We start from the raw sequence: 20,392 nt of genomic DNA, 5'->3' as shown, positions 1-20,392 counted from the left end.
AAATGTAGAACAATACTGTAACTCACAAAAAAAGCCCAGACTTACTGGTCTGACAGAAACTGGAGAAACCCCTAGAGTATGGCCCCCAGACACCCTTTTAGCTCAGTAATGAAGTCACTCCCAAGGTTCACCCTTCACCTGAAGATTAGACAGGCCCATAAACAAAACAAAAGGAGACAGCAGGCCAGCGGCAAGGACTAGAAGACAGGAGAGGACAGGAAAGCTGGTAAAAGGGAACCAAAGGTTGAGAATGGAAAGTGTTGACATGTTGTGTGGTTTGTTAACCAACGTCATAAAGGAATATGTGTACTAAATGTTTAATGAGAAACTAGTTTGTTCTGCAAACCTTCATCTAACGTACAATAAAAAAATAAAAATTCTAGCCAATAGAATTCAATAGCATATCAAAAAAATAATTCATCATGACAAAGTGGGATTCATAGCAAGTATGCAGGGATGATTGAACATTAGAAAATCCATCAATGTAATCTGTCACATAAATAAAAGAACCACATTATCTTATCAACTGATGCAGAAAAGGCATCTGACGAAGTCCAACACCCATTCATGAGAAAAAAATATCAGCAAAACAGGAATAGAAAGGAACTTCCTCAACATAATAAAGGGCATTTATACAAAGCCAACAGCCACCATCATTCTAAAGGGACAGAGTCTGAAAGCATTCCCCCCTTGAGAATGGGAAACAGAGAAGGATGCCCCTTATCACCACTCCTATTCCACATTGTGCTGGGGGTCCTAGCCAGAGCAATTAGGCAAGAAAAAGAAATAAAAGACATCCAAATTGGTTAAAAAGAAAAGAAGAAGAAGTAAAACTATCCCTACCTATTTGTAGATGATACAATCTTATACACAGAAAACACTCAGAGAATCCACAAGAAAACTACCGGAACTAGTAGAAGACTTCAGCAAATTATTAGGATAGAAGATAAACATAAAAAAATCAGTTGGACTCCTCTATACCAACAAAGAGAACTTCAAAGAGGCAATCACCCAATCAATTCCATTTACGATAGCCCTCAAGAAGATAAAATACTTTGGAATAAATCTAACCAGAGATGTAAAAGACCTATACAAAGAAAACTACTAAGACACTACTGCAAAAAACCAAAAGAGACCCACCTAAGCGAAAACACATACAATGCTCATGGATAGAAGACTCAACATCGTGAAAATGTCAACTCTATCCAAAGTGATCTACAGATACAACGCAATCTCGATCCAAATTCCAAAGGCAATTTTTAACAAGATGGATAAACAAATCACCATCAATCCATCCACCTACGAGCTGCTGATATTTGACAAAGGCCCAAAGTCCATTAAATGGGGAAAAGACAGTCTCTTTAACAAGTGGTGCTGGCATAACTGGATATCCATCAGCAAAAAAAATATAACAAGACCCATATGTCACACCATGTACAAAAACTAACTCAAAATGGATCAAAGACCTAAATATAAAATCTAAAGCAATAAATATCATGGAAGAAAAAATAATGACAATGCTAAGAGCACTAATACATGGCATAAATAGTATAAAATCATAACTAACCATGAACAAATGCCAGAAGAGAAACTGGGTAACTGGGAGCTCCTAAAGATCCAACACTTATGCTCATCCAAAGACTCCACCAAAAGAGTAAAAAGCGAACCTACAGACTCGGAAAAAAATTCTGGCTACAACATATCCGATAAGGGTCTAATCTTTAAAGTATACAAGATACTGCAACACGTCAACAACAGAAAGACAACTCAATTAAAATGTGGGCAAAGGATATGAACTGACACTTCACCAAAGAAGACATTCAGGAGGCTAACAGACACATCAAGAAATCCTCACAATCACTGGCCATTACAGAAATGCAAATCAAAACTACACTGAGATACCATCTCAGCTCCACAAGGCTGGCACTAATCCAAAAAACACAAAATAATAAATGTTGGAGAGCTTGTGGAGAGATTGGAACACTTATGCACTGCTGGTGGGAATGAAAAATGGTACAACCACTCTGGAGAACGATTTGGTGCTTTCTTAAAAAGTTAGTACTAGAAGTACCATACGATCCAGCAATCCTGCTTCTAGGAATAAGAAATAAGAGCCGTCACACAAATAGACATATGCATACCCATGTTCACTGCAGCATTGTTCACAATAGAGCAAAAAGATGGAAACAACCTAGGTGCCCATCAACAGACGAACAGATAAACAAACTATGGTGCCTACAAAGGAACACTATGCAACGATGAACGATGATGAGTCTGCGAAACATCTCACAACATGGATGAACCTGGAGGGTATTATGCTGAGTGAAGTTAGTCAGTCACAAAAGGACAAATAGTGTATGAGATCACTATTATAAGAACTTAAGAAAAGGTTTAAACACAGAAAAAGCATTCTTTGATGGTTACGAGGGTGGGGAGGGAGAAGGAGGGCAATTCACTAACTAGACAGTAGACAAGGCTCAGCTTTGGTGAAGGAAGAACACCACGCAATCCTGCACAACTGGGCTAAAGCAAAACCTAAGAATTTTTCTTAATACAACCAAACACTTTGAGGGACAGAGTTGCTGGGGCCTGGGGACCATAGTTTCAGGGAACATCTACATCAACTGGCATAACAAAGTCTACTGAGAAAATGTTCTGCATTCCACTTTGGTTGTGTTACTGAGGCAGGACTCAACTTACAAGACTGGACTGTGTCTTGAGACAATCTCTTGAGATACAAAAGAAGAAAGAAGAGAAACAGGGGGACCTCATACCACCAAGAAAGCAGTGCCAGGAACAGAGTGAGTCCTTTGGACCTGGGGTCCCTGCGCAGAGAAGCTCCTAGTCCTGGGGATGACTGATGAGAAGGCTGGCAGGGAAAGCCTTCCCTTGGAGCGGACACCCTGAATTTGGACTTGTAAACTACTACACTGTAAGAAAACAAATTTCTCTTTGTTAAAGCCATCCACTTGTGATATTTCCGTTATAGCAGCACTAGATAACTAAGACGCCTATATTAAGCTTGTTCAGCCACACCACATCTTATGGCAGACCAACTAGGGCTGGCCATATTGTTTCTCAAACAATCATGACGAAAATGTCGGCCTTACAGCCAAAAAAATTCCTCGAAGTGTGCCTCTACATATTTTCCTCCCGTACTCAGGATAAATATGGTCCTAAATGTACCTATTAGTTGCAACTCATGTTTCTAAATTCTTCATCTATTTTAAATACATAAATATATATACACACACACACACATATCCATTAAAGTCGGGAAGATACATTCCTCACTATAACCTTACTTTTTTATGATCACCAATACTTAACAAAAGTCCTGCCTTGAGGAAGCACAGAATACAAAGATGAGCATGTGAGCGGTGGACTAGAGAGGGTGAAGGCAGATCATTTTAGACTCAGGCCAATAACCCTGGGCTTCCATGAAGCCTGTGACTGCGCATTTCTCACAACTCCCAGGTGAAGCTAACACTGCCGGTCTGAGAACACACTTTTCCTTAGCGAGCATGTACACGATTTTACCTGCTAATGCATCGACAGACCGGTCCAACCCACCTACTCCGCCGTCCAGAAGCCGCCGGGGCAGAAAGAAATCGCAGCCCATGCGGGCACTGGAGGGGTGGGACGAACTCTCAGAGGAGACTCCGGCGGGCGAAGGACGGCGGCGGAGGAGGAAAGAGGAACACAGACGCTGAGGCGGCGGGATACCACGGGCAGAGCCAGGCTACAGAAAGTCCCGCGGCTCTGCGTGGGTGGAGAGGTCAGAGGTGCGCAAGAAAGCGTGAGCAAAAACTGGACCAAGCCGGATGCCTAAATACGCAAAACCTTCCTGACGCCGGAACAGGAGTGCGGTAGAAACCGGCAGCCTACCCGTGGCCGCGCACTTCCGCTTCCGGTTCCTGGGATGCTCGGTACCGAAGGGGAGGGGCTCCCTGAGCGATTCCCGAGGGTTCCAGCCAGGAACGTGGGATTCAGCGGCTTACCTTTAGGTTTTGGCTGTGTCCTCTGCTGCCTTCTTTCTTCTATAGAGAAGAACGTAGCTTTTCTTTAAACGCATGTATAAGCTCAAACACGGATTTAAGTATTTAAAGATTTCTAATACTCTACTCTTTGAGGAGACCGTGGTGGCGTAGTGGTTAAGTGCTACGGCTGCTAACCAAAAGGTCAGCGGTTCGAATCCGCCAGGCGCCCTTTGGAAACTATGGGACAATTCTACTCTGTCCTATAGGGTCGCTATGAGTCGGAATTGATTGGACGGCGCTGGGTTTGGCTTTTTGGTTTTAATACCCTTTGGAACCCTGGTGGCATAGTGGTTAAATGTTATGGCTGCTAACCAAAAGATTGGCAGTTCAAATCCGCCAGGCGCTCATTGGAAACTCTGTAGGGGAGTTCTGCTCTGTCCTTTAGGGTCGCTATGAGCCGGAATCAACTCGACGGTAACGGGTTTGGTTTTTTGTTTTTTTTGGTTTAATACCTTTGGGGAGCAGAGAAAGTGTTCGCATATTTGGCCATTTGAAAAATTTTTACCATGTTCTTTAGAGGATTTGCCCGCTCCTCGTAAATATTTGCCCATCTTTAGAATTGTTGAAGTGTCTAGTTTGGCTTCTGTTTAGTAGCCTGTCATCTCTTGCATTTCGAGCATTTTTACCTAGGAGAAGGATACCGACTGTGCAAACTCAGTCTGATCTCTCCAAGAGCTGAGGATCCTGAAGGGAGGCATTTTCCAAGGTGAGATGCAGGGAGATACCAGTCCTTTTGCAGGAGAATAGGTAAAAGGCGAAGTACCTTTGAAAATGACAATTACAAAGTTTTTACTTTTCTCAGGTACTCACACATATAATAAAGTGCACAGTGTGTACTAGTCTTAAGTGTACAACACAATTTTTACATCTGCTTATACACTGTATATAAAGAAAACAGTTCTGGCAATCGGACCAATAAGCAACATCATGATAAACAGAGAAAAGATCGAAGTTGTCAAGGATATTTTATTTGGAGGCACAATCAAGACCCATGCAAGCAGCAGTCAAGAAATCAAACGTATTACATTGGAAAATCTGCAAAACACCTTTTTAAAGTGTTAAGTGTCTTAGGAAAAGAAAACTTTGAGTGCAATCAATGAGACAGGGGCATAATATGCTGACCATCCTGTCCAATTCTAATCTGGGTATCTAGACTAACAGCTATGTTTTTTTGAGAAAAACATGTTTTTCATTGGTCAAAATCAGGCTGTGAAATCATATGCCCCAAGAGGTATTAACCAAGTGACCATCTGCACCCCTCAAAATACTTGTACTTAAAGAGTACTGACTGGGTAATGTTGCCAACAAGATGTTTTTGCAAGATAGATAAAATGCATGTAAAGCATCTAAAAAAAAAAAAGTGACCATTAAATAAGCAGCCTGTAAAGCTATCTGTAATCAGTAACTATAGTATTAATAATCAGTAACCAGAGTGTGATTATGACAATATTCATTGATTTTCTTGTAATTGCCCTCTGTATGGTTTGGCTCCTCTTTTTACCCCATGAGAATACTTGTATAATGAAACTCTCCCAGGACTGCCTTGTTCCATTTTCAAGAGGCTATGTGGTTCCCCAATTGCAGTTGTTTTAAACCCTTACTGAACCTCTCTGTTTTAACTTGAAACAGCATTCGAGTTTTTCTCTACAACAAAAGCAAAGCCATCACTTTGAGGACTAAGCCTGACCCAAGCCATGGTATTTTCAATCCCCTCATATGCATGTGAAAACTGCACGGGCGAGTAAGGAAGATCCAAAAAGAATTGATGCCTTTGAATTATGGCATTGGCAAAGAATACTGAATATACGTGGACTACTGGGAGAACAAATAAATCTGTCTTGGAATAAGTACAGCCTGAATGCGCCTTAGAGGCGAGGATGGAGAGACTTTGTCTCACTTACTTTGGACATGTTATCAGAAGGGACCAGTCCCTGGAGAAGGACATCATGCTTGGTAAAGTAGGGGGTCAGTGAAAAAAAGGAAGACCCTCAACAAAATGTATTGCCACAGTGGTTGCAACAATGGGCTCAAACATAACAACAACTGGGAAGATAGCACAGGCCTGGTTTTGTACACAGAGTCACTATGTGTCAGAACTGACTTGACAGCACTTAACAACAGCAACATACCCCCATATAACCTTCTCTGACATCAGGTTAGGGAAATTTCCCAGCACATAAGAAGATTCCCTCATGCCCTTTTCCCAGTCGATAGGCACCCCAAGAATAACCAATGTTCGGACTGTTATTGCCAGAGATAAAATTTGCCTATTCTTTGGATTCATGTAGTTGGAATAATATTGTATGACTTCATCTAGTCAACATGTCTGTCAAACTTCATCTATGTTGTTGTGTATAGCAGTAATTTGTTCTGTCGCTGTGTTTTATTCCAATGGATGAATATACAACATTTTTTCTTATTCATTTGTCTATTCATTTTATTCTGTTGTTAAAGTTTGTATTATAACCCAGCATACAGCCTTATCTTGCTGAATGCCTAATGAACACTTAGAAATGTATCTTCTGCTGTCGTTGGGTGGAGTGTTTAATAAATGTCAGTTAGGTCAAGATGGTGATGATGTAGTTAGGTCTTCCATATGATTGCTGACTTTCGTATCCTTGTGATTTTTTTTTTCTATTTCATGTTTCATTTATATGTGTTGAAGTTCTGTTGTTAGGTATATACGCATGTCAGATTGTTATGTCATCTTATTGAATTTCCCTTTCATCATTTTGCAGCGTCCTTCTTTACCCCTGCTAATTTTCAGTCTATCCCTCTCCTTGCTAATTATAATTGTCTTTGAGTGGTGATGAGAAGCTTGGTTCCCATTATTTGCAATTTATCTATGTATTTGTTCAACTCTGGTAAATGTGTAATTTTACAATTGCTAAACAATATTGCTCTGAGAAACAGATTTACCAACTAAAGCAGTATTTCTTTGAAGTTCTTGTATTTATTCTTAGAGTTTCCAGAAAAAGCACGATCTCCAAAGTTCTTTAGGTTAGGTCCTTATTTCATCATCACTGTCATGGATATTATGTCCTACATTTGTAATAGACTTAGATTCATTTGTTAGTTTGCTTCCCACTCTGGGATACACGCATATCTGAAACGTTTTAGAAATTTCTATATAGCATAGTCCATTCTTCATGACGTATAACTCTGTGGTTTTGACAAATGCTTAGAGTCATGTAAACACCAGTATAATTCCATACAGAACAGTTCTGTTGCCTGAAAAATGCCTTTGTGAAGCCTCTTTGTACTCAACTCCTCTTCCCTCCCTCGTTCCTACCAACTGATCTGTTTTTTCTCTATATAGTTTGTCTTTTCTAGAATATTGTATAAATGGAACCATCTGTTATTTACCATTTTTATCTGGCGTCTTTAACTTACAGAAATGCATTTAAGATTTCTCCATGTTCTGTCAATCAATAGTGAGCTCTATTTATTGCTGTGTATATTGTACTGATACACCAAAGTTTGTTAATCCATTCACTTGTTGAAGAATGTGTTGTTTCCAGGTTTTGCTAATGATGAATAAAGCTGCTATAAAAACACCATACAGGTTTTTGTGTGAACATAAATTTTCAGTTCACTTGGGTCAATACCTAGGAGTGGGATCACTCTGTTATCTGGTAAGTGCATCTTTACCTTTACAAGAAATGACCAAGCAGTTTCCAAAGTGGCTGCACCATTTTGTATCCCAATCGGTGAATGAAAGTTCCTGTTGCTCTGCATTCTCACCAACATTTGGAAGTGTCAGCTCTTTTTTCTTTAGTCATATTAACAGGTGATGGAGGTGGTTCTAAATTGTACTTCTTTAATGACTAATAGGGAAACCGTGGTGGTGTAGTGGTTAAGAGCTACGGCTGCTAACCAAAAGGTCAGCAGTTTGAAGCCACCGGATGCTCCTTGGAAACTATGGGGGCAGTTCTACTTTGTTCTATAGGGTTGCTATGGGTCAGATTTGACTTGAAGGCAGCAGGTTAATGGGTTTAATGACTAATAATATTGAGCCTATATCTATAAGCTTATTTGCCACCCATTTATCTTCTGTGATAGCTCTGAAATAAAAAACCCTCACCACATTTTCTCCTTCTTAATTCCTCAAAAATGGCAATCTTTTTCTCCCATGAGGCCAGGAGCCCTGGAGGCACAGTGGTTAACTAGCTGCTAACCAGCTGCTTCTTGGAAATCCAATGGGGCAGGTCTACTCGGTCCTATATGATTTGGAATTGACTAGATAGGAACAGGATTTTTTGGTTTATGGCCTTTGCCGAAGGAGCCCTTAGTGGCGCAGCGGTTAAGTGCTCAACTTCTAACTGAAAGGCCGGCAGTTCCACCAGCTGCTCTGTGGGATAAAGAAGTGGCAGGCAGCTTCTATAAAGATTTACAGCCTTGGAAACCCTATGGAGACAGTTCTACTCTGTCATATAGGGTCATTATGAATCAGAATCAATTCAGTGTCAAGGGGTTTGGTTTTTTCGTTTGTTTGATTGATTGTATGGCCTTTGCACTACATATTTCCTCTGACCGGATTTTCTTTCTCTAGGAATTCCATGGTTCATCCTTATACCTGTACTACACTGTTTTGATTACTGTAGCTTTGTTATATGTTTCGAAGTTGGAAAGTGTGAGTCCTCATACTTTGTGCTTTTTTAAAAAATTAATAAAATGAGATTATACATTTAAAATGCTTAACACACTAACTGGTAGAGAGTAAATGATCAGTAATATCTACTGTTGGTTATTATTTTATTATGTTATTGTGGCTGAATTGAACGGACTTGGATTTTCTGAGATGTCTAATAGAAACACAGAACAGTTTATCATCTGAAAACTATTGTGCGGGTAATTCAGAAATATTTTGAGTTTTGTTAAAGCTGTTTATTTGAAGGGAACCAGATTGTACAAACTGGTTTCAGAAAAACAAAAAGCCACATCAGCACATAATTTATATCTTTTAGGGAATGTGATTTGTTTTTCCAATGAGTTGATGGAAGGGCCAATATAGATGTTTTTAAATGGAGAGCTGAAGTTACAGAATATCATTGCTTTCGATATTCAAATCAATTTAACAAAGTGTGATGAGTAGAAGGGAGAGGAAGAAAAAATAGGAATCTATATCATGTTGCATGCAATCATTCAGCTTCTTAAACAACCAAACTTGTGGTCTGACATTTTGGTTTTCACGCTTGTTGAGACATTATAATGATGAAAAAGAAAAAACCCTGGACGTTGGTTCTGTCAAATCTATGATTGATTTTCATGAACATCAGTGGTATTTACTTTGTATTAATAACAACAAATATTCTTACTATTTGGATTATGGAAATATTTTCCATCCACACTTTTCAAATATTATAGTCCATTTTTCATTTCAATTTTGAACCATACATTTTAATTTTTAAATTGATCTCTCTCTCTCTCGGTACAAGAGCAGGGAACCTGAAATTTAATTTTCAGAAGTGACTCATCCCCAGCCCTCTCTGTCAAAATGGAGGAGATCTGGGACTTTAGATAATAAAATAAATACAAAGCCTCAAACCTCTGCCATTTTGAGGGATGTTGTTGCTAGGTGCTGTGGACTGATTTTTGACTTATAGTAACACCATGTGACAGGGTAGAACTGCCCCCATAGGATTTATAGGCTGTAACAGTTACAGAAGCAGACCACTAGCTTTTTCTCCCATAGAGACACTGGGTGAGTTTGAACCACCAACCTTTCAGTTAGCAGCCAAGCACCTGATCATGGTGCCACTGGGATAGAAAACATAAAAAATGAAATATTGAAAATACATAGACCTGTTGTTCTATGGGTCGGAAACCTTGGTGGCATAGTGGTTAAGAGCTACAGTTGCTAACCAGAATATCGGCAGTTTGAATACAGCAGGTGCTCTTTGGAAACCCTATGGGGCAGTTCTGCTCTGTCCTATAGGGTTGCTATGAGTCAGGATAGACTCAAAGACAATGGGTTTTTTTGTTTTTTTTTTAATTGCTCTGTGGAGCCCTGCTGACACAGTGGTTAAGAGCTTGGCTGCTAACCAAAAGAATGGCCCTTTGAATCTACTAGCTGCTCCTTGGAAACTCGGTGGGGAAGTTCTGCTCTATCCTATAGGACTGTTGTGAATCAGAATCCACTCGATGACAATGGGTTTGGTTTTTTGGTTTCATTGTGCTATGGAACCCTGGTGGCACCGTGGTTAAGAGCTTGGTTGCTAACTAGGAGGTTGGCAGTTCAAATCCACCTTGGAAACCCTACAGATTAGTTCTACTCTGTCTTGTAAGTCAGAATCCACTAGGATCGACTCATCCTCAATGAGTTTGGGACTTTGTTCGTTTTATTGTGCTGTATCTTAATTTTTATAACCAAAAACAACAACAAAAAGTTGCCGTTGATTTCGACTCATAGAGACTCTATAGACAGAGTAGAACTGCTCCCATAGAGTTTCCAAGGAATGGCTGGTGGATTCCAACTGCTGACATTTGGTTTGCAGCCAAGCTCTTAACCACTTTGCCACCAGGGCTCCAATTTTGTTTTATAATTGGCATAAATTTAAAATTCCTAATTTATACTAAGAACCGTGTTTGAAGTAATAATATTCAGCAGTGTCATTCATGTTTATCTTTTGGTGTTGTCATCAGTTAGGTCAGACTCTTTTGCAAAACATCCAGTCTGGAGGCACTGGAGATAAAAAAAAAAACGGTGAGGAGTTGGGGGGCGTTGACCATGAGGTGCCTTCCTTGAGGGCAGAAATAGAATGGCCCATGAGTGTTTTGCAACATTCACAAAATATTCTACACTATAAATACAGGTATGCGTTGCTTAATGTTCACGATTTGTTCCTGAAAATAGGATGTTATGCAATTTGTGTGCTATGGGAACACCATGCTATATACAAAAAGAGAGGGGCGCAGGACGGTCACTGGTGGGACCAGGGACGCGCTGTCACCACACTGATGGACTTCGTGAAAACTTTGGCTCTGCCGCTGTAGGTGCTGCTTGGTCGCCTCAGGTCTCCGAGAGCCACATCCGGCCCCCTGCTGCCACTGCGTGCACTCGCCATCCAGCCAGCCGCCTCCTGCCCCACCATGCCTCCGGCTTCCTTCCCTTCCTTCTCCCCCCCCCGCCCCCGCCTTTACTGTCCCCCTCCCCCACCCCACCATGGGCTTTAAACTCTTCCAGCCCTGCCCATCCCCCCTCGGCTTCCTTCTGCCGCCCCCTCCCCACCGCTTTTCTTGCTCCTCCTCCCACCCGGGAAGAAGCCAAGATGTTGGCTCTCTGATCCTGTGCAGGGCGCCTGGCCGATTGGGGCAGCAGCCTTGGCGGGGCACCCCTTTCGGCATCTCCGGTGGTGTCTGCTTGGTCCCTGCCTGAGGCGAGTGCGGTAGGACAAGCAGCCACAGATGGGCGCTGGGACCCCTTCTCCTGCTACCTGAGTGCCTGGGCGGATGTGGAAGCCGAGGAGCTAATGAGACACAGATTGGATCGCCATACTTAGCCAAGTACATTTGCTACAGCACGTTCTCCCATCAGGATTTCTGAACTCTATTTTTTTTTTTATTTTTATTATAACCTTAGGAGTCCTGGTCGCACAGTGGTTAAGATCTCTGCGGTTAACCATAAGGGTTAGTACGTTGGAATCCACCAGCTGCTCCTTGGAAACGCTATGGCGCAGTTCTACTCTGTTCTGTAGTGTGCTGTATGAGTCTGAATCGACTCTAAGCAACGGGTTTGGGTTTTTGGTATGGGACCATGGAAGTGCATGCGGTTGGACGTTGCCCCCACAGATGTTAAGCATATACACCTGTACATGATTTTATATTGGAATGAGTCCATTAGTAGAAAAGGTAGAAGTTTGCTTTAAAGCTCAGAGTCTTGTGCTGTTTGTTCAAATTTTGTTTTGAAATATTCACCAAATGGATACTTCCCTCTACTTATCTCCACATCCTGTTGCCGTAGAGTGGATTCCGACTCAGTGACCCTGTAAGAGAGTAGAACTGCCCCATACGGTTTCCAAGGAGCACCTGGTGGATTCGAACTGCTGACCTCTTGGTTAGCAGCCATAGCTCTTAACCACTACACCACCAAGGTTTCCAATATCTCCACATAGTATTCAATATCAAAAATAGAATAAAAATCAAAGGGAGAAAAGGCTATTCATAATGGAGACAAGGGCAGTTCATTCATTGGTATCCTTCATTTGACAAGGATTTCAGGAGCACCATAATATGTCCCAGCCATATTAAGATAGAGGGCATAAAGTGATGTAGAAGACAGGGACCATCCTTACCTAATGGAGCTTCTAGTTTAGTCGGGAAGACAGACCAAAGATTCAGAGCCCTACAGGAGACAGGAAAGAGACTTAACTTTGTAAAATGGCATGAATTGGTGGCACCTGTGACAAAGCTAAAAGAGGAAATTCTCCAAGATTAATTTTTTTAAAATACTGTGTGAGCTATAAAATGCATGTTTTAGTTTTGACCCTAAAGAGGTCTATGGGAGTCATGGATGGTCTGTCAGGTGTGGTACAAGAAAGTGAGGCTCATTCAGGAAGGCTAGAAACATAGAATTTTGTACTCACACGTCCCAGAGAGGAAACTACAACATTCCTCCATACAGGGCTACACAGGGGGCTGTACCCGGGGACAAGTCTGCACCAAATCGGAGATGCCGGAGAGGGCTTATGTATGGCAAGCATGGTGGGGTCTCAGGATTATCATGTGCTGAGAATATTTTGGTTAGTTTAAAAGTTTTTAGTGCTTTAGCATGGAAAAAGGGAGAAGTTTTTATTTTTTTAATTTTATCGTTGAAATTATGTTACCGCAAATCGTGGGTTTGAGCCGCCTGCTGCCAAGCCAATACTGAGACAGGAGGTAAGCAGTAAGAGGGCTTTATTGAATACCAGTATTCAGGAGACAGACAGAGGGCGTTAAATTTCTCCCAAATTCTGTCTACCTAAAAGGGCTGATGGGAGGGTTTTATATGGGGAAGATCAGGATTACCTAATGTTTTGAGCATGTAGTCCGCAGATGGTCTTATACATCACAAAACAACTACAAAAAGCTCTTTATTAAACTAAAGATATGCATGTCAGGCATCTGGACTCTAATCAGTATATTTGTAACAGACTGAAAAACTCACATAAGAATCTCTCTGCTAGTGGAACTGTTTTGCCAAGTCCACTGTGGCTGAGATAGGAAGCAAGAAAGTTGCAGATTAAAAATGCCAGAGAGCCTTCCTGTTGGTTTTCAGGCTGAAGGCCATTTCTCAAGAGAACAAAAAAGAAGAGAGACCAAGGCCACAGGAGCTGAGAGAGCTCCCCACCCCTTTGGAAGAGACGGGTGCAGCTGGTGCAATAAAAAAGTGTTCAGAGATTACTTAGAGCATCCTTATGGCATTAGTCTTGTCAAGCTCTCAATCACCTATTTTGAATAGGGGAAAACATGGTGTAAGGTATTAAGGTGTTTATTATGTTTAAGAGTGTAACAGGCTGCTCAGCTATATTTTGAACAGAGCCTGCACCATTTTCCAAGGACTAGAGATTAATCGTAGCTTATACAGCTATACTAAAACAAATGAGAAAATATGTTCTTTAATATTAAAACACTAAAGAAAATGCATTTTTGCTACTTCAGTTATACAGCAAAACAAACCAATTCAACAATTTCTACATGTACAATTCAGTAAAATTGAGTAGATTCTTCAAGTTGTGCAGCCATTGTCACCCTCCTTTTCCTAATTGTTCCTGCCCATTAACATAAGCTCACTGACCCTCCTAAGTTTACTCTCTGACCCTTTGAGTTGGTATAGTCAAATGATCCCATATAGATAGATCTTCAAAAGACACAGTGTTCAATTAAGCTAACCTATTTTTTTATGGTGGCGTAGTGGTTAAATGCTACAGCTGCTAACCAAAGGGTCGGCAGTTCGAATTTGCCAGGCGCTCCTTGGAAACTCTATGGGGCAGTTCTACTCTGTACTACAGGGTCGCTATGAGCCGGAATCGACTCGACGGCACTGGGTTTGGTTTGGTTTTGGTTTAAGTAAGGTAACAATTAGGAATATTCCTACTATCATGACTGGTGATTGAAACCCAGTTAATAGCCATGCACCCCATTTAGTGGGAGACAACCAGGAAAATAGATTTGGTACCTCTTGGTTCAGTGGACCCGGTAGGCATCACTGTAACTCACGTGGGTCTGCTGGGGGCACTTATGGATAAGAATGCCCACTGAGTGTGGGAGAGATTAAGGAAGTATCCATTGTATTATGTCCAAGGTGACTGGAGTCCCAAATGCTGAAAATGTCCATGGTGGTGGTATCTCCTTCGGTGAGTTCATGAGCTGGGTGATGTCGTTTCCAATCGTGAACTCTTGGGCTGGGATGAGGTGGTCTGAGGCAATGCCTCGGATGTGGTGTGGAGGGCCACCAGGAAGAGGGTAGCCTTTCCAAGCAGCTATCTTCTGGGGTATTTGGGGGTAGGGCCTTGTATGTTTGAGTGGCCTGATCTAAGATGTCTGTGCACTCGCCCCTGTAGCTACTGGTGCTATAGATTTCTTTTATATTTTTAGGATCAATAGGAGTGCAGTGAGCAAAGTTCTGACGCTTTTGTTGGCTTTGGTTTGGGGCTTTCAGTATCAACTGAGAGATGCTCATGGCACGTTGATACACCTTTGGAAATGTTAGTGTGTGAAACTGTGATCTGGGCTCCAGACCTTACGGGATGGGGCAGTATGGATAATCTATCAAGGTAGGGGGAGACATTAAAAGGGCCTCATGTAGGATAATACCTAGTAGGATAAGTTTTTGTACCTTTAGAAGTGAGATACATCCCCTTTGAAATATACGAAGAAGCTCTAGAAGAGGTTTTGTTTTTATAAGTTGCTATAAAGTGTAAGTCAGCCAAAGAGCCTTGAATTAAAAGAGATCAAAGCTTGGGGCAAAAGGAGACCCATTTAGGGATCCATTTGTTGTATCGTAACTTAAATAGGAGCTCTTTGCGGAGATCAATTTGTCTCTCAAGCAAACTGACTGTCTGATACCGATCCAAGGCATGAAAGTTCCATTGAATGCCTCTTTCAAAAGCCCAACATTGTGTTTGTTTTTTTTTTTTTTTTGAAGAAACATAACCTGGCTTTATTTCAGAGTTACGTGGTACAATTTCAAAGCTAAAACACGTTCCTTTCGTAGGTACGGTATAAACTTCTTGAAATTGAATGGGAAAATAAATCTCTATTTTAATTCTAAAATAATATGAAAGAAAAAAAGAACTAAGCGGGAGTGGATACTGAAATAACACACAACCACTGGTATTCTGAAAATCAGTTCCCAGAAAGCCGGGAAGCCTGCTGTTAACAGGTTCACAGCCCAAGCAGTGGGCGAAAGTGAGCCATCAGCACCAGGGCCGTGGACCACAAACTAGTGGCTCTTCTGCCTCAAAGTTACTATTTTTAAAATTTTCAAATACAGAAAAATTGAAAGAACAAGATAATGAACATAGAATATCTGTATATCCTTCATGTAGATTCAATAATCAGTGTTTTTAAAATTTTTATTTTATTGTGGTAGGATACATAGAGCAAAGCATTTGCCATTTCCGCCATTTTTACGTGTCCACTTCAGTGGCATCAGTTACTTTCACCGTGTTGTACAACCGTCACCACGATCCATTTCCAAATTTTCCCGTTACCCTTAGCAGAAACAAGTACCTCCCCATTTCCCAGTCTTGCCGACCCTGGAAACCACTAATACACTTTGGTCTATGTATCTGCTGTTTTAGACATTTCATATAAGTGGGATCATTCAATACTTGTCCTCTTGGGCCTGGTTTATCTCACTCAGCATGTTTTCATGGTTCGTCCATGTCATAGCACGTATGAGAACTTAATGTCTATTTATGACTGAGTGGTATTCCATGAGATGTATATACGTTTTGTTTATCCACTCTCGGCTGTTGATGGGCACTTGGGGTGTTCCCACCTTTGGGCCGTTGTGAATAAAGCTGCTGTGAACATTGGTGCCCAAGTGTCTGCCAGTGTCCCTGCTTTCAAGCCTTTTGGGCATATACTTAGTGGAATTGCTGGGTCATACAGTAATTCTGTTTAACTTCTTGAGGAACTGCCAAATTGTTTTACAATTATTAACAGTTTGCTATTTTCTATCTCCACCTACATGTATACATATGTGCACACTTCTTGCCGAAATGTTTGAAAATAACATGTCACTCCTCGATGTTTCAGTAAGCATTTTCCTACCTATACACAATACCATTGTCACAGAAGAAAACTGTTGATGATTCTGTATCATCTAGTATATGATCAATATTCAAATTTCCCCAATTACTGCAGAAATGTTTTTTGCGAAATTTTTTTTAGATCCAGGATAAGTTCAAGGTACATGCAGTACGTCTGGTTGTTGTGTCCTTAGCCTCTTAAAACAACCTCCGCTTTTTCAGTTTCTGACACTGACTTTTTTGAAGCATCCAGGCCAGTGATGTTTAGAATGTCATATACTCTGGCTTTGTCTGGTTGTTTCCTCATGTCAATCTTTTTTTTTTTTTTTTTCCTTGAAAAGAGAGGTTCACCCATGGCTCATGCATGGACTGGCAACCTCCCCAACTAAATGCTGCAGTTTTTCCTCCAATAGTGAGTCCTCTCCTACTGGCCCTACCCAGCAGCAACCTGGAGGTGCAGGAAGACCTGTGTGGGTGTTGTTCATAGGAAGGCCATGAGCTATGTGCCCCTTGTCACAATGAGCCTAGATTCCTCTTGGGTGTGTTGTAAACAGAGAAGCCAGTCTTGAGGCCCCCTGCTCTGAGTACACCAACACTGTGTATTTTGAGAAGCGAAATGTGTGTCTTGGTCACTATCAGTAATGTCTGGTTTTCTGAAAGGCAGGAGTGTCCTGGTGAGACTTTGTGTTGTGACCTTAGAATATATATATAGAATAGATAATGTGTGACCTTGATTTATGTTTCAGGTATCTGTGAGGCAAAGCATTCCAGAGTTTTTATGCCCTGAAGGTGACAGCTCCCAGGCTCTGTCCTCAGAGTTCGTAAAAAATATGTATTGTTGTTAGGTGCCATCCAGTCAGTTCCAACTCGTAGGGACCCTATGTACAATAGAAACACTGCACAGTCCTGCCCCAGCCTCACAATTATTGTTATGCTTAAGCCCATTCTTGCATCTGCTGTGTCAATCTATCTTGTTGAGAGTCTTCTTCTTTTTCACTGACACTCTACTTTACCAAGCATGATGTCCTTCCCCAGGGACTGATCCCTCTTGATAACATGTCCAAAGTATGTGAGATGTAGTCTCGCCATCCTTGCTCCTAAGGAGCATTCTGATTGTGCTTCGTCCAAGGCAGATTTATTTGTTCTTTTGGCAGTCCATGGGATATTCAGTATTCTTCACCAATACAATTCAAAGATGCTGGTTCTTCTTAGGTCTTCCTTATTCATCGTCAGCTTTTGCATGTATATGAGCCAATTGAAAACACCATGCCTTGGGTCAGGCGCACATTAGTCTTCAAGGTGACATCTTTGCTTTTGAATGCTTTAAAGAGGTCTTGTATATATGTAGATGGGGCCATTTATTAGCCAGGGCATTTAGTGCTAAGATGATTGCCTAAAGTGTGGCCATTGTGCTGACCCCAAGGTCTTGTTCTTTATCAGGGACTTTCTGGTTAAGGGGTGGAAAGCAGCACCACTCCACCAAGTTCTATCATTTGTAGGATGGGGACAGTGCTGTACATACCATCTACAAACTCCCATTGCAGTGCACTTGTTAATCCCAAGGGGCTTCCAGGTAGTCAAGGGGCCTGCAGGAGGGGTGCTTTCCTTCAGTAACATGGCACCTGGCAAGAGATTGAGAACAGGGGAGGCCACTCCTTCCTGCAGGTTTAATATACCAGAGAGCCTATGTTTGGCTCCATCTCATATCGAGGAAGCCTCAGCAACCCTGCCAAGCTTATAGGGTTCTGCTCCCATGATCCAAGGCACGATGGACAGATGAGTGTGGAGGATCATAGCCTCAGGGTCTATGAGAACCTCTATTTCTAAGAGAGCTCAGTATGCAGTCAGCAATTATTGTTCTAATGGTACATGGCATAGGATGGAGAAGGATTTTTTTTTTTTTGGCTTTAACAAAGAGAAATTTATTCTCTCACAGTTTCGGAGGCTATAAGTCCAAATTCAGGGCCCCAGCGCCAAGGGAAAGCTCGCTCTCTCTCTGTTGGCTCTGGAGGAAGATCATTGTCATCAATCTTCCCCTGGTCTAGGTTCGTCTTAGCTGAGGGATCTCAGGTACAAAGGATGCACTCTGCTCCTGACAGTACTTTCTTGGTGGTACGAGGTCCCCCTGTTCCTCTGCTTACTTCTCCCTATCTCAATAGAGATTGATTTAAAACACAACCTAATCTTGTAGATTGAATCCAGCCTCATTAACATAACTGCCTCTGATCCTGCCTCATTAAGATCATAAGAGATGGGATTCACAACACATAGGAAAATCATTTCAAATGACAAAATTGTGGAAATCACACAATACTGGGAAGCATGGCCTAGGCAAGTTGACAGATATATTGGAGGGACACAATTCAATCTATAACAGAGCCAAAACAAAAGCCTTTGAGACCGAAAATTACTGCCAGTGAAACGTTACCATCAAAAGGATGGTTTCTTGCATCAGGAGCCCATGGACAACTTAAGGCCATCATAGGTGGTCCAGAGAGTCCAGGAGGCATATTTTTTAAAAAATTGTACTTTACATGAAGGTTTACAGAACAAACTAGCTTCTCAGTAAACAATTAGTACACATATTATTTTGCGGTTGGTTACCAACCCCACACATGTCAACACTCTTCTTTCTCGACCTTGGGATCCCAATCACCATAGTCCTTGCCCTTGGGCAGGTGTGCCCTTTAGTCTTGTTTTATTGGCCTGTCTATAATCTTTGACTAAAGGGTGAACCTCAGGAGTGACTTCATTGCTGAGCCAAAAAGGTGTCCGGGGGCCATACTCTCGGGGTGAGAAAAGATTTTTAAAGTGTGACAGTGAAAGAGTTTCAGCGGGCACTAACTACAGTGCCTGTGGATTTTAATTTGGACAGATTTTAGAACGTCTTCATGGAGGGGCCCCATTCAGGGTGGGCTGTTTTGTCAATAACAGCATCGGTGAGTTTAAGTAAAAGTTGTAAATGAGGGATATATTGCCTTTAGAACTCAGTAAAGGACTAAAAAGATGTTGGACTTGCGTGTTGTTAATTAGAGTGTTAAACAGATCTCCTCAGGGGAGGATGTCATTAATATAATGTCGTGCCTGTGCTCCTGTAGAAAGAGCATGCAGTTAAGATCTTGCACATAAATATTGTGTGTGATGACAAGGCTGCTGAGGTGCCCTGTGAGTAGCGTGGCAAAGGTGTATTGTGTTCTTTCAGAGGTGGAGGGAAACTGTGGCCTAGAGGCTATTGAAATAGGCAGTGAATAGGACATATTAGTAAACTTGTAGTAGCAAAATATTTACTGTTGCTGATTGGATGAAGACAGCAATTTAGTAATACCCAGTTTTGGGTATGGGACCACAGCATTAAGCTTTCAGTAATCCACTGTGAGTTGCAAGTTATTCCTTCTAGGTTTAAGAATGGGCAAAATTGGGTTGTTAAATGGAGAAGCAGTGGGGATAATCACCCCTTTACTAATTCGACCTTATATAATGAGTTTTAATCCTTGAAGCCCTGTTTAGCATATATGGGGCCGTATTATTTTAACTGGGAGTCTGTGGGGTCCCATTTTGTCAAGACAATTTGTAAGTGTCAAAGACTTAATGTCAGTTTATTACTCATTGTGTCAGAAGGTCCATGCCAACTACGGGATATTTTATGGCAGCGGGTGCTATGACTACAGGAAATTTAGGTAAGAATAATTTTGATAGTTAAGATGAGGCATATTTATTTATTATTTATTTTATATTCACTAACTACCCTAAGATTATCGGGGGTATCATGTTTAAACTTAGTGAGCTCTCCAGGAATAACTTTAATTTCAGTTCCAGTATTGATTAATTCATGATGGTTGCCAAATTGTGTATTTTAGCATATACTAAAATTAATTCATAAGTTATGTCGTAGAGGCACAAAAACCAATAGTGCCACTTTATCTTTTGTTGTATAAGTTATTTTAACAATAATCTAAAATTAATAATAAAATGTGCTAATCAGTTTTGAATTCTCAGTTGAACCAGATTATGAACTTTTGTTTTAATTTAATATCATATGCATACATATATAAGATTTTCTCCTGTTGTATCCAGGTTTTTTTATTATCTGTTCGTCTGTCCCCAGATATACCATGG

The 20,392-nt window shown here is 41.2% G+C and overlaps 1 protein-coding gene and 1 non-coding gene across 5 annotated transcripts in view; both read right to left on the bottom strand.

Annotated features, from left to right (window-relative positions):
• Window positions 1-4,025, bottom strand: part of LOC100656107 (zinc finger protein 14-like) — a 53,309-nt gene extending 49,284 nt beyond the window's left edge. For 2 of the 4 annotated variants that reach the window (XM_064282501.1, XM_064282500.1), the window contains exon 1: window positions 3,541-4,025. The gene's annotated coding sequence lies outside the window, so the exon portion shown is untranslated. The remainder of the gene's footprint in view (window positions 1-3,540) is intronic. The other 2 variants (XM_023547408.2, XM_023547406.2) reach the window with 2 other exon arrangements.
• A 12,717-nt stretch (window positions 4,026-16,742) lies between these two features.
• On the bottom strand, window positions 16,743-16,869 carry LOC111750546 (small nucleolar RNA SNORA11). Its single transcript, XR_002785650.2, has one exon. It is a non-coding gene; the product is annotated as a small nucleolar RNA SNORA11 (small nucleolar RNA).
• Between the last annotated feature and the right edge of the window lie 3,523 nt (window positions 16,870-20,392).

Source organism: Loxodonta africana, chromosome 3 (genome assembly GCF_030014295.1).
Source record: "Loxodonta africana isolate mLoxAfr1 chromosome 3, mLoxAfr1.hap2, whole genome shotgun sequence".
In the NCBI taxonomy this organism is placed as follows: Eukaryota; Metazoa; Chordata; class Mammalia; order Proboscidea; family Elephantidae; genus Loxodonta; species Loxodonta africana.
This window is presented reverse-complemented; position numbering and strand designations above follow the sequence as displayed.